This window comes from Perca flavescens, chromosome 22 (genome assembly GCF_004354835.1).
Source record: "Perca flavescens isolate YP-PL-M2 chromosome 22, PFLA_1.0, whole genome shotgun sequence".
Lineage (NCBI taxonomy): Eukaryota > Metazoa > Chordata > Actinopteri > Perciformes > Percidae > Perca > Perca flavescens.
In genome coordinates, this window is record NC_041352.1 from 12673244 (window position 1) to 12685905 (window position 12662).

A 12662-nucleotide genomic window follows, 5' to 3' on the forward strand; every position below is an offset into this window, starting at 1 on the left:
ATTGTATGAATGAAACACCGTAAGATCAGGAAATGCCCTCATATACACCTTTGTGCGTAAATACTCATGCAAGTTTAAAGGTTTCCTGTGGAGTTTGGGACCTCTAGTAGCACTGTGGAGCCATTTTTCTATAAGTAGGTACCTGTATTGTTTATCTCAAGCACCCGCATGAGGACTTACTGTACACACGAGTGACGCAGTACACATTTTACTCTTGTAAATGGTTTCCCACTATTCCACTGATCAACAGGTGGCATTAACATGCCAAGGTATGCTGCAATGCAACCAACAAAAGCAGGGAAGAAGAAGAACGTGAACATGGAGGTAAACAATAGTGAATTGAATGTACTTTAAAAAATCAAATTAGCAAATGTTTTATGAGGAAGGAAAGGCACGCAACACGTTTGTTACACCTCAAGGGTACACAATGCATTTTAGTGAGTAAATATAACTTGTTAGTTTACAAGAAAACTCCACAGGGCACCTTTAAAACACATTACAAAATAGAATAATCAAACTACTGGACTGGAAAAGGTTCTCTGCTTGGTTCATGTTTATTTATGTAGCACAGCTCGGCTTGTGCTGTGACTGTGACTGCTGCACTCACATAAATGTATAAAATGTAAATGCTGTGAAACTAACTGTAAGGATAGGCATACTGAGGCGACAACCCCATGTAAATGTTGGGTGCTGTTAAATGAATCCCTCATTAAGACTGGTATGCGTGTATATAGGTGTTCTCTGTATCGCACAGGGGACTCAAATATGGACAGTGGTGAGACAAACTAATGAACTGCACATGACTTAGAAATCAAACTGCCCAAAAGCTCCATACCCTTACACTGTAAAACTACAGCAAAAGCAGCATGAAAGCAAACTGCTGTGTGTGTTGTGGCATGTGGAGGTGGTGAGGAAAGGGATTAGCGTGCATGACAGGCTTACCAAAATACGTGTTTAGCCTACAGTTTTTCTTTCCCTTTCTTTTTGTCCCCATGTGTTTTTTTTCCTGTCCTTGTGTTTATTTCATTCTGTCTTTGTGCTGTCTTAGTACTCCTGTGTGCTGTCTTAGGACTCCTGTATTCCTGCGTCTGTTGGTGTTTCAATATGCTTTTTGCAGCGGTTACTTTGTCCTACATGTTGTGTTACATCCGTGCGTGTCTGAGAAAGGAGGTGTGTTTGTGTGCTTGTAGACGCCAGATTTATGCTTGTTTATCTGCCTGAAGGTATTTGAGGCAGTGACACCAGGTGGGAGCCATTACGTCAGTGCGTGTCCTCTGCAGGTAGGCAGGCTGGCAAAGTAATATTTACCTTTAGTGCATCAACAGGAGACTGAGAATGAGGAGGAAGGCAGGTTCAGAGGATATCAAGCACACTCACTCACTCAAGAAAAAAAGTGTTTGCGGAAACCAATTTGCCCAAGATGTGTATGTTTCATGTGTTGAAGTAAACAGAAAGTGCCTCCTGCGGCTGTTTGGTGGCGTGAAAAATGATCTCAGCTGCAGATGGGTGTGGAAGAGAGAGGAGAGCAGATATACAGAATGAGAGAGCGACAGGGTGAAAGAGTGGGAGAGACAGAGAGAGAGAGAGCGAGAGAGAGAGAGAGAGAGAGAGAGGGAAGGTATATAGAGAGACCTTCATTCAAAATGGATGAATCTACTTCAGAACCTGCAGGGCCTCCACAACTCACCTCACCTCTCTGCAGGTGAGAGCAAGTACACTTGACACAAATGGCACTTACACTCACACACAACTCAAATTAGTTAGATATATGTAAGTGTCCAGCCCACATAGACCCATCAGAGCATCACACCAAGCAATTATTCTCCTCCACACAGAAGACACATACTGCAGAAAACTGGAGAATAAGGCAAACACACACACGCACAAAATGACCACAAGACCAGATAGACTTACAGTGGTGCATTTGTGTTTCTGTGCACTTGTGTGCTCCTGTGAGCCATCATGCAGGATATACACACAGTGCCTCACTTTGTGTATGTGTGTGTTTGTTTGCGTTTGTGTGTGTGTGTGTGTGTGTGTGTGTCAGCTGGATATGTGTGTCTGCTTGCCGCTTTGATATCTCTCCCATTGGCAGCCCTGATATGAACGCATGCTTTGATCCCATTTGAATCAGACAGCATCACCCGAGTTCCTTTGCTGCTGCTCTGAACAAATAGCCCAAAAGACACAGAAACAGAGAAAGAGAGAGAGGGGGGGAGGGCCCTATTTTTTCCAGTTGTTTTGGTTGCTCCAGGCCACTCTGTGTTGCAACAGTATAGCAGCTACCTGCTGCAAGAAGCCCTGTGGTATTTCAACCGTCAACAGCTTAATAATACTGAACTGTCCATATTTGTTAAATGGTAAGGTATTGTTTTTTAGTGTATGTACACCATTTTTCTAAACCAAAGTAAAGTAGGAAACCCGTAACTTCCTGCATGGTATTGTTCTCTGCAGCAGAAACAGATCCACAGCAAAGATCGTGGAAGGTATTGTGAAACTGATTACGGCCCTTATACTTGATTTGAATGCATGAAAATAATGAAATCTGAAATATATCCCCTCCTTCTCCAGAAATCCTCTAGAAATCAACACATCTAGAGTAGTTTATAAATATACAGATTGATTTAAGTTAACTAATCACTTGAAAACAATTACCTTCTTAGCTAAATTACCAAAGCAAATGCCAGAAAGCATGAGTATTTGTGAAATATAGCAGGACTAAGGCAAGAAAATGTTTTCCAGACTGCACTCTCAGAGCTGACCACAGGGGCAAACAGCCAGCACCAACCTGCTAGTCCCAGAAGCCCATGAGGTACAGACTTAACATCAGATGATTTTAAACAAATGAGATCAAACAGCACTCCTCGCTCAGGTGGGAAATCATGACCAAACAAGGTGAGCAGAGTGCAGTCTGCTCTGCAGCAACGCACCAGCTAAGCCTCATTTAAAGTGCTGAAAAATGGGAGAGGAGGTGCAATGAGACGGCAGCCTGGAGCGATGCACAACCATTGATATGCAGGAGAGAGAGATAGAGAGATAGAGATAGAGAGAGAAATAACTTCACCATGTGAAGTCCCTCGGAACTCCACCAGTACAGGGAAAGTGAGATAACAACATTAGCATATTCTGCTAATTATTATTCATTAACACAGGCTATATTTCCCAGTACATCACAGCCATGTGTGTGAGATGTCTGCATTCTATTTCTCAGCATGCATGCGCATATGCTTCAAAGACTATACTCACTTAACTATACAAAAACTATTGTTAACTAAGTTTCCAGCTTATTGTCCATTAATACATTTATTTCCTATTCTGCCTTTCAATTATGAATTCAATCATGGCATTTATACATTTTTAAATGTCTTTTAAATGTGTGTTTGTGTATGTATTTCAATCTAAATACATATCTTATGAATTGTATTAACCTTCTTCACATACATTCAAAGTTTTTGTGTGGTCCATATTTTATTTTAAGACACCTCTCTGTAATTTAAAGATATGCAGCCGAAATTGGTTCTAATTTCCTTTTTGTTTTTAAAGCCTATTAGCTACTAGTTATTCTGGTGGTAGTGCACTACAGCCTCCAGAAAAACTGACCTGGTAGTCTACATGAATGAATTTGAGTACTGTGAATGCCTCAGGTCCCATTATCACTCTTGACCTGCTGGTGAGTTATGAGTAATGGCCAAGAAAATGTGCTCCAAATTACTTCATCATGTGCTACTATTATTATTTGTAGTTCTGCGGTTTTGAGAAATAATTCACGACATGACACACATTCAGATTATCATTAAATTATTAACAGTATACTAAAATACCAGGACATTGGAAAAACCTAAAATGTCACTTTAATCAAAGGGGTTCTTGGTTTGACAGGCGTGGAATGGGCAATGAGTATGAAAATCCTGCGGTACCAATATCTTATCTCTTTCATGCTACAGAGAGTTGACTGTGGCAGGAGATCAGACAGCGTGATCTGCCTAAGGGAGGGGATGACGGCGCAAGATAGTTAGAAAAAAAGTGAAAGGGGTGAAGTTAGAGGAGGAGGAAGAAAGATTACTATTCATCCAGCACCTTAAGTCCCTTTCCGACCGGAGGGATTTTTGCAGTTCCTAGAACCCTTTTTTTCTCGCGTTCTGACTGGACCAATTTGGGGATTATTAAGTTCCTCTGACCGCAGTGCCTGTAACTCTTTCAGCTCCTACTTCAGGGCAGGGTCTTTTCCCTTTTCCGCATAGTAACCTTTAGTGACCTAGCAACGTCTGAAACACAAACAGTACATATTCTTCACTGTCTGTTGCAATTCGCCTACGTATGCTAACTCATAAGACAAACGTCACGCATTCAACCAGCTAACTGTTAATGCTAGTTAAACTTACCCGTCGTTTTGTTTGCCTGTTGCGCTCTGCTCTTCTATCTTCTTCCATCATATTAATTAGGATCATATTACGCTGAAGCCTTTGTCTTCTGCGTTTCTCTGTTAAGTACTCCAGCCTAGTCTTTAAACGCCGCCGTTCGAACTCCATTATGAAGATCCCGGCAAGGCACAACAGGAACATTCCGATGGCCTCCTCCATGCTGGTTTGTTGTTGTATGTGGCGCTAAAGTCTTGTGATGACACTATAAAGACTGTTGCCATGCTTGGGTCACTCCCTTACCCCTCCTACCAGTTCCTATGGCTACTTGGCCATTGTGAATGCAAATGGAAAAAACGATTTTGGGGGAAGAGTAGTTAGTAGAACTGTTTAGAAGTGGACTGTTCCTATAACTACGTTCCTGTAACTACTTGGTCGGAAAAAGGCTTTAAAGAGGTTTCTATTATTCTGTGCCAAATTCTTAGAAAGATACACAGAAAATGAGGGCAAAAAGAAACGTGATCTAACAGTTTAGTGAAAGACATCAAACTAAATTCTTAATCAGAAAAGCAGAGATCCACTTCATCGGCCATTAATGCAGCTCACATCCTCTCCTGCCAGCCTACAAGGGTAATGAGACACGACTGGCTGCTCTGTGGGGCGCCTCCCATGCTGGAGATGTTTTTGATAGATCACATCTGCAGAATCAGGAGGGGAGGATTCAGAGGGAATAGAGATTCAATGCAGGCATTAACATTTCTATTTAAGTACATCAGTGTGCAGCAACTTCTGAGCCACCGGACCTTTTATTGAACTGTAAAGGTTTGTAGATGGATCAAAAGTCAAGACCTCAGAAGCCATGATTGAAACATAACAGACTTAAGTTCTTTACCAGCAGCAATGCACCAGTGCTGGGCCAAACAGTAGCAGCAAATAAATCTCTTCAATCTGTTTGAATCACCTTGGAAAATATATTTGGCTTTAATTACCAAATGAAATTTGAACGGAAATTGTATAAACTATAATGATCCCATTCCAGGCAAAATAGAATAGGAAAATATGTGTATATGTCATTTTGACACAAATACATATTAATAAATGACATTTTGAGGTTTGAAAGTCTCTAGGTTTTGACATAAATGCAGATATAAATGTAATAAAAAAAAAAAATCGATTTTCAAATATTGCACCTGTTAAAACGAAACAAAATATTCTGTAGCCTATTTTGCCGTCAATACTGCCGACGTTGTCTTTGCTGTAATCAAATCAGTATATATTTATGTTTAACATGAAGTATACTACTGCTTGAGTGCAGTAATTAATGGGAAACATACATGTGTACAGACAAGTCTAGCAGCAGCAGCGCCGCATCAGACACGTTTCTGGTGTGTAAAGACATAGAAAAATCCACGCAGCTGACAAGCAACAGAAACGCCACGCTCACACCACGCAGCCAGTGTGTAGCCGGCCTAACTCTCCCTCTCCTGTCTCCCTCTGTCTGTATGTGTAGAACAGCCAATAGGAACACTTTCTCTCTCTGAAATGACCTGTGATTAGCCAAAGTCTCCCGTCATGGCTAGATTTTCTAAAGCCTTAAAACAGAGCAAAGTGGAGATGCAGAAGTCTTTTTCTCTCAGTCCACTTGAATTACAATATGGTGAAAGGTTATAATGGGCATTTTTTCCCCAATGACGCCAAATATATACTGCCTACCACAGCTTTAATCTAGCTTGTGTTTGACTTTAAGATCATTCAAATAAATTAAGGAGAGTTGTCAGTTACAGAGACATTGAACTGTACCAAAAAAAGAAGGAATAAGGCTCAAAGCAAAATTAGATTTTGACCACTGAATGCAACACACAGAGGACAGATACACAACTGTAAAGCATCCAGAGTGGAAGTGTTATTGGGCATTACCTGTGTCTTGCTCCACTCTGTGGCAAACCGTTTCTGTCTCCAATCCCACTAACCCACAATAAAAACAACAAGCTGCTTTAGCTTCTGTTCTGATCCACTAGCCAACTTATTGCATAAACTGATTTAAGAATCATGAGATTTCCAATCACCTACAGAGTGAGCACTGTGAGCCAGAAATGACTCGTTCACATGGAGTTTCTTCAATCATGAAATGATGGGAATTTACGTAACATACATTACGAACTACAGACTGTACTGGCTCACTGTAACTGGCTTCACAACTGGACCTGGAGTGGTGCTCAGATTAAAGGGGTTACTGATTCAGTCTCACACACACACACACACACACACACACACACACACACACACACACACACACACACACACACACACACACACACACACACACACACACGAGGCCTGGGAGATGGAGGCCGACCAGTGAAGTCAGAGAGACTGTGATTTAGAGCAATTTAAGCAAAATAACAGTATTCGGTATAACAGTAACGGTATTCACACAACTGACAGGTATTAACATACCCACAGGAAGGTGTGTGTCTATCTCTGTGCTTGTATGTGTACATAGTGTTTACATGGATAGCCGTGACTTATCACCTGCTACAGAACCGCACCCCCTACTGAGAAAAATGCTTTGATGGAACACAATGGGTCACTCAATGGCGAGGAGGTATCACACACACACACACACACACACACACACACACACACACACACACACACACACACACACACACACACACACACACACACACACACACACACACACACACACACACACACACACACACACACACACACACACACACACACACACAGCTTCAAGGCTGAACAAGGCAGTAATTTGTTTTAAAGGAAACTCTTGCACATTGCATTAGTAAGATTAAGGCGCTGATTCTGATTTAGGCAATGTTTCAATTAATGAGACCAAGGTACTTAAATAGATCTTAGTCAAAGCTAAGTCGGGACCACCAGGAGGTGTTTTGAACTTAAAACACCAGTGTGCTGTGTGTGTGTGTGTGTGTGTGTGTGTGTGTGTGTGTGTGTGTGTGTAAGTAAATCTCCCATGCGTGTACCTGCTGTCGAGCCCGACTATGTATAAAGTGCAAAATCACCATTGAGAGTTACGATCGACTGGTGGCTCCTGTGTCAGCTGGGTTGGACACGAGACAAGGCCACGGAGGGGGGGGGGGGAGCGCAGGAGATGGAAGGAGAGAGGGTGATTAGTGGCTCTCCTTCCTGTGCCTGCAGCTCATAAAGATGAGCCCGTTGGTTCAGCTGCACTCTACGTACTTTAAACCGTTTCAATTGATGAAAAGCTTCCTGGGTATCAAGTGTGGGAATGTTCAGACACCTGATTTAGTCAATTTTGTGGGCTGATCAGAATGAAAAAGTGCTTTATTAATCCCGAGCACGTTAACATGTGGGGTTAGCTGTGACTGCAGAGATGAAATATGGCACACATAAACTTTCTTTACCATTAATGTTGTGGTGTGTGATTTAAAAGCTCCACACTGCAAATTGATAGCGGCACAGTCTACTAAGGCTTGCAGCTTGCTGTTTTGGCATCTGTGGCTCAGGAGGTTGAGCGGGTTGTCCTTTAACCACAAGGTTGACGGTTCGATCCCAAGCTCCTCCTGTCCGCATGTCCAAGTGTCCTTGAGCAAGATACTGAACTCCAAGTTGCCCCCGATGGCAGGCCAGTGCCTTGCATGGCATGGCAGCTCCGCCACTTTTGGTGTGTGAATGGGTGAATGAGGCAATGGCAAATTGTAAAGGGCTTTGTCCGATAAGGTAGAAAGTAGGGGTGGGGGAAAAAAATCGATGCAGCATAGTATCGCGATATTTTTCGTGGCAATACTGTATCGATACACAGACGCTAAGTATCGATCTTTTATGATACATGTGTTGGTCAGTCTGTCTGCTTGACAATCCCATTTTGCAGCAATAAAATTGAAGTGAGATGAACAAACAGAGAAATGTATATTTTTAGATAAAACAGATGTTGACAACATTTTTCTTTGGGGACATCATTTGAAATTGGGAAAAATTTGAAGTTGGAAAAAAGGTAATACATTGCAATATATCGCAGAATATTGCAATATGTTTAAAATCGCAATAATATCGTATCGTGACATAGGTATCGTGATGATATTGTATCATGAGGCCTCTGGTGATTCCCACCCCTAGTAGAAAGATGCTATATAAATGCAGACCATTTTACCATTTTATTGGGAAAAAAAACACACACAATAATGAGTCCTGCAATCCATTGTTCATCCATCTGCTATAAAACTAGAGCACACAGAGCTAACAAGCAGCAAGACATGAACAGACAGACATGTAAATGCCTTATTAAAGCTGAGACGTCGGTGGCGGTGTGCACACATTTTCATCTGTAGCCCGGTGCTGTAGGGCAGACCCACCCTGTCTAAGACTAGTCTTGCTCACCCGCACTGATAGAAAATACCCCAGCAAGGAGGACAGAAAAAGATCACACTTTGACTCTCTGCCTCTCCTAGCCGCAGGTGCTTGTCTGACAGCAACAACAGAGGGTTCATGGAGTTTATAACGCTGGTGTCTTTAGAAACACACATAGACTGCTATTGTTGTGGGATTGCTTTGAGATGTAAAAATAAATATTCATGTGCATATACATGCATGGAAACAAGAGAAACCTACACTTTTGTATAGAGGTCTTAGAGCAGGTGAATGGAACAGAAGCTGACAGACAGGTGAAGGGTCAGAAACAATACAAACACTGTCATAAAGGATTCTGGATTTGTCAGCCTGTTTAAGAAATCAAACAGTTATAGGATCTATTTTCTTTGTGGACAACAATAAAAAAAGCAGCATATAGATTTATTCAAGCAATAAAGCATCTACAATATTAACCCATAAATAAAAAGAGGGGTGAAAAAGGGGAAGAAATAGCCTTGAGATGTCAAATGTCAGTTATGAAATGAATGAAAAACTACGAAATTGCACAAATATGTAATGCTGTACAAGATACAGATTCCATAGCTGGAGTAAATCGGCAGGATTTATATGATCAGATCAAACTGGTACATCTCTGGGCGTTGTGATTGACAGTTTGTCTGGTGACATATGAATCCTGTTATATGGTAAAAAGACATCCATTCACTTCTCCTCTTAGGTAAAAACATACACTAAGTATTCAGTCTCTGAGAAAGTGGCATGAGCTGCTATTGTAACAACAAATAGATGTGACATGCATGTGATATCTGTAAATGTGAGTGTGTGTGCGCATTTGTGCGTTTGCTTGTTAAACAAACTATGACAGTACTAAGCTTTCCTACGACTAGAGAGTGTTTGTACGTGCTTGTAAGATAGTGTCCTGAGGCCCCTGAGCTAATCAGCTCCTGCTTGGCCTTTCAAAGAAGGCAGCCCCATGGCAAAGAACCAACCAAATAATGAAATGTGAACTGTGTGCATGGCTGCATGTCAGCTACGTGGCTGCACCACCATGACAGCACCAGAGCTCGCTCAGACTCACATTTAAAATACGACAGACGGTTAATGTCGCACTTTAACTGCAGCAGTGTGTGTGTGTGTCTGTGTTTATGTGGATGGAGAGCTTATGTGTGGCTCTGTATTTACAGACTGTTTGCAGTTGTGCAATGCAACAGTACAATGATGTGCTTCCATGCATGGAGAATTAAGTCACCCTAATTACAATATCTAAAAAAGATTTTAATGCCAAAAATGTATTTCAATTGAATTAAAATGCCCTGTACGGGTGTGTGCACTGTGAATGTGCTTATGTGTAAGCCTCTCCTGTTTGTATGTGTGTGTGTGTCTATATATATGTACAGTATAGTATACATAGGTCTGCAGCAAATGCCATAATCTCCCAACAGTCATGCTTTAGGATGAGATTATGAAAGCCATGAAGTGGTAAGAACAGTTTGTCACTTTAGTGTATTGCTATTTCTGTGCACACACACACGCACAAATGCATGCAATCACACACACACGCTCACGCACAAGCACACACACTGTATATATAGGTACATCATTATGTGGCCTGAGGACTGTATAGACAGGCACAGAGCCGTCCATTTCTGCAGATTAAGCGCAGAAAAGTGCAGTAACTGAAATGTAAATGTGGAAAATGGAGACTTCATCAGGTAGAGAGAGGGGGAGGTGACAGAGAGAGGGAGTGTTAGAATATAAAAGGGACCGGGAAAAAAGGTGGAGAAAGGAAAAGACAGGGAAAGGCAGGGAAATAAAACGGTGAGAGGAACAATACAATGAGACGGTCTTAACAAAAGGAGAATTAAATAGCATTTCACCTCTCGGATAATTAGGACAAGTACTTTCCTCCTCTGTCATTCCCTCTTCTAATCTTTTTCATCCTCCTGCCCTCCCCCTCTTCCTCTCGCTCTTGACCTTCATCGCTCTTCATCTCCTGCGCTCCCCTTTAACATTCTCCCCACTGCTTTGGGTGTGGAGCCAAAACAAGAATAAATGACTTTCAGTTTCCACTAAAAATGTTTTTACTTCTCTCATCGAACTATATATATATATATATATATATATATATATATATATATATATATATATAAAAAAACGTGTGTGTGTGTGTGTGTGTGTGTGTGTGTGATTTACAAGACGAGAAAGGTGTTATGGCAAAGCTGCTGATGCACTCTTCTTTTTACACACCATCTGTCTTTGACACGCAAACATCTCACATCAATTGACAAAAACTGAAACATTCAACCAATCAATGACAGTGTCCACCTCAACTACATCTGCTCATATATGTAACTAACAGACATATGATGTGTGCGCTCACATGTCTGTTTGCTTGCAGGCAACGTGTCTGCCTGGATGTAAATTCATTCATTACGGTCTTATGCGCATCCATGTGTGAGTGGGTGACTTTAGCCTCCAAGTGTGTCCATGTGTGCAATGATTACAAATCTGCTTTCCCTACACGGATCGCGCCTGTGATCAGCGTGGCCGTGCCACTGTCAACATTGATGGACAGCCGGTGCATGCGAGGGAGACCATTTGGCGGTCTGTTCCCTTTTGCGGATTGATTTTGCGTTTGGATTCAGCAGAACTCCCTCAGAAATGGTTCAAAAAGAGCCACAACCCACTGACATTCAGAAGGAGAAGATCCTTATGAATGAATGTATAGTATATTTTTTTTAACTTGTGATTTTTTTACTTGACTTATGCTGATACTGTATTTCCTTTTAAGAATGATCTCTTAAAAGGTATTGTAAATGACACGCAGATAGCTTAATTAGCATTTACTGCACAATGACTCCAAACTGATCCTAGGAGAAGAAAGCAAGCATTAGAAAGCATTATTTCGCAGTTTAGTTATTTCCCACCAGTTATGCTCCGTTCAGCAATAAATCAATGCCTTTCCTTTGCAATCATCCACTCCACCAGTAGATTAATAGCCATTTCCAAAATAATGTCCAGGGCGCCTCTCTAGCCTCAAGCTCAACACTCGTGCAAGCTGTAAATTACTGTTCCAACTGACACGACTCCACCCAGAGAGAGAGAGTAATTCATGCTAAAACCACATTTAAGCCCTTTTAATGCGCTAATGAAAAGTGCTGTATTTATATGTAGCTGGTCGGCAGCAATGTTGTGACATCAGGCCCATCTGTTACTCAGTCTAAACCCCTAATGAGAACATTACTGAGCCCCCGGGAGAGACACATGCAGAGTGTGAGGGAAGAGATGATCAACGCAAACCTTGCCACCTCTTTTGACTGCCATCATCTTTCCCTCCTCCTCTTTGCTGTCTCTTCTGCTCCCACTCCTCCCTCCTGTCTCATACACCAGGACTCAGGGCAGCGGGTCTAACTCAATACACCGTGCAGCAAAATAATCAATGAAAGACAAAAAGAGACAGAGCTGAGGGTTTGAGGGGAAGAAATAAGGCCAAGTGGAGGGGCTCTGCGATCCTGTCCACCTCCACATTAACACACAAAAACAGGGAGAAAATCCGAAACGTACCATCGACACACCTGCGTCTCTAATCCTTTGCTGTCTTCTTTATAATATCACTCTAAATATCACAACAAAAGGTAAAGGTACTGTATCACACCCTGCTTTAAATCCCCCACAAAGATGGACTTGCACACTCCAGCGTTACAGTATTTCCAACACCCCACCCTTGATGCCCGGACAGAGAGAAAGCTTAATATTCATCCAATGGTAAGTCGGGGCACTAGAACAACTCCCAAAAGCTTTGGGACAGACATGCATAAACATCTCACACACACACACACACACACACACACACACACACACACACACACACACACACACACACACACACACACACACACACACACACACACACACACACACACACACACA

General features: G+C 41.9%; 1 protein-coding gene across 9 annotated transcripts in view; it reads right to left on the reverse strand.

Annotated features, from left to right (window-relative positions):
• myripb (myosin VIIA and Rab interacting protein b) overlaps nucleotides 1-12662 on the reverse strand; it is a 146655-nt gene that overhangs the window by 47233 nt on the left and 86760 nt on the right. The window lies entirely within an intron of this gene.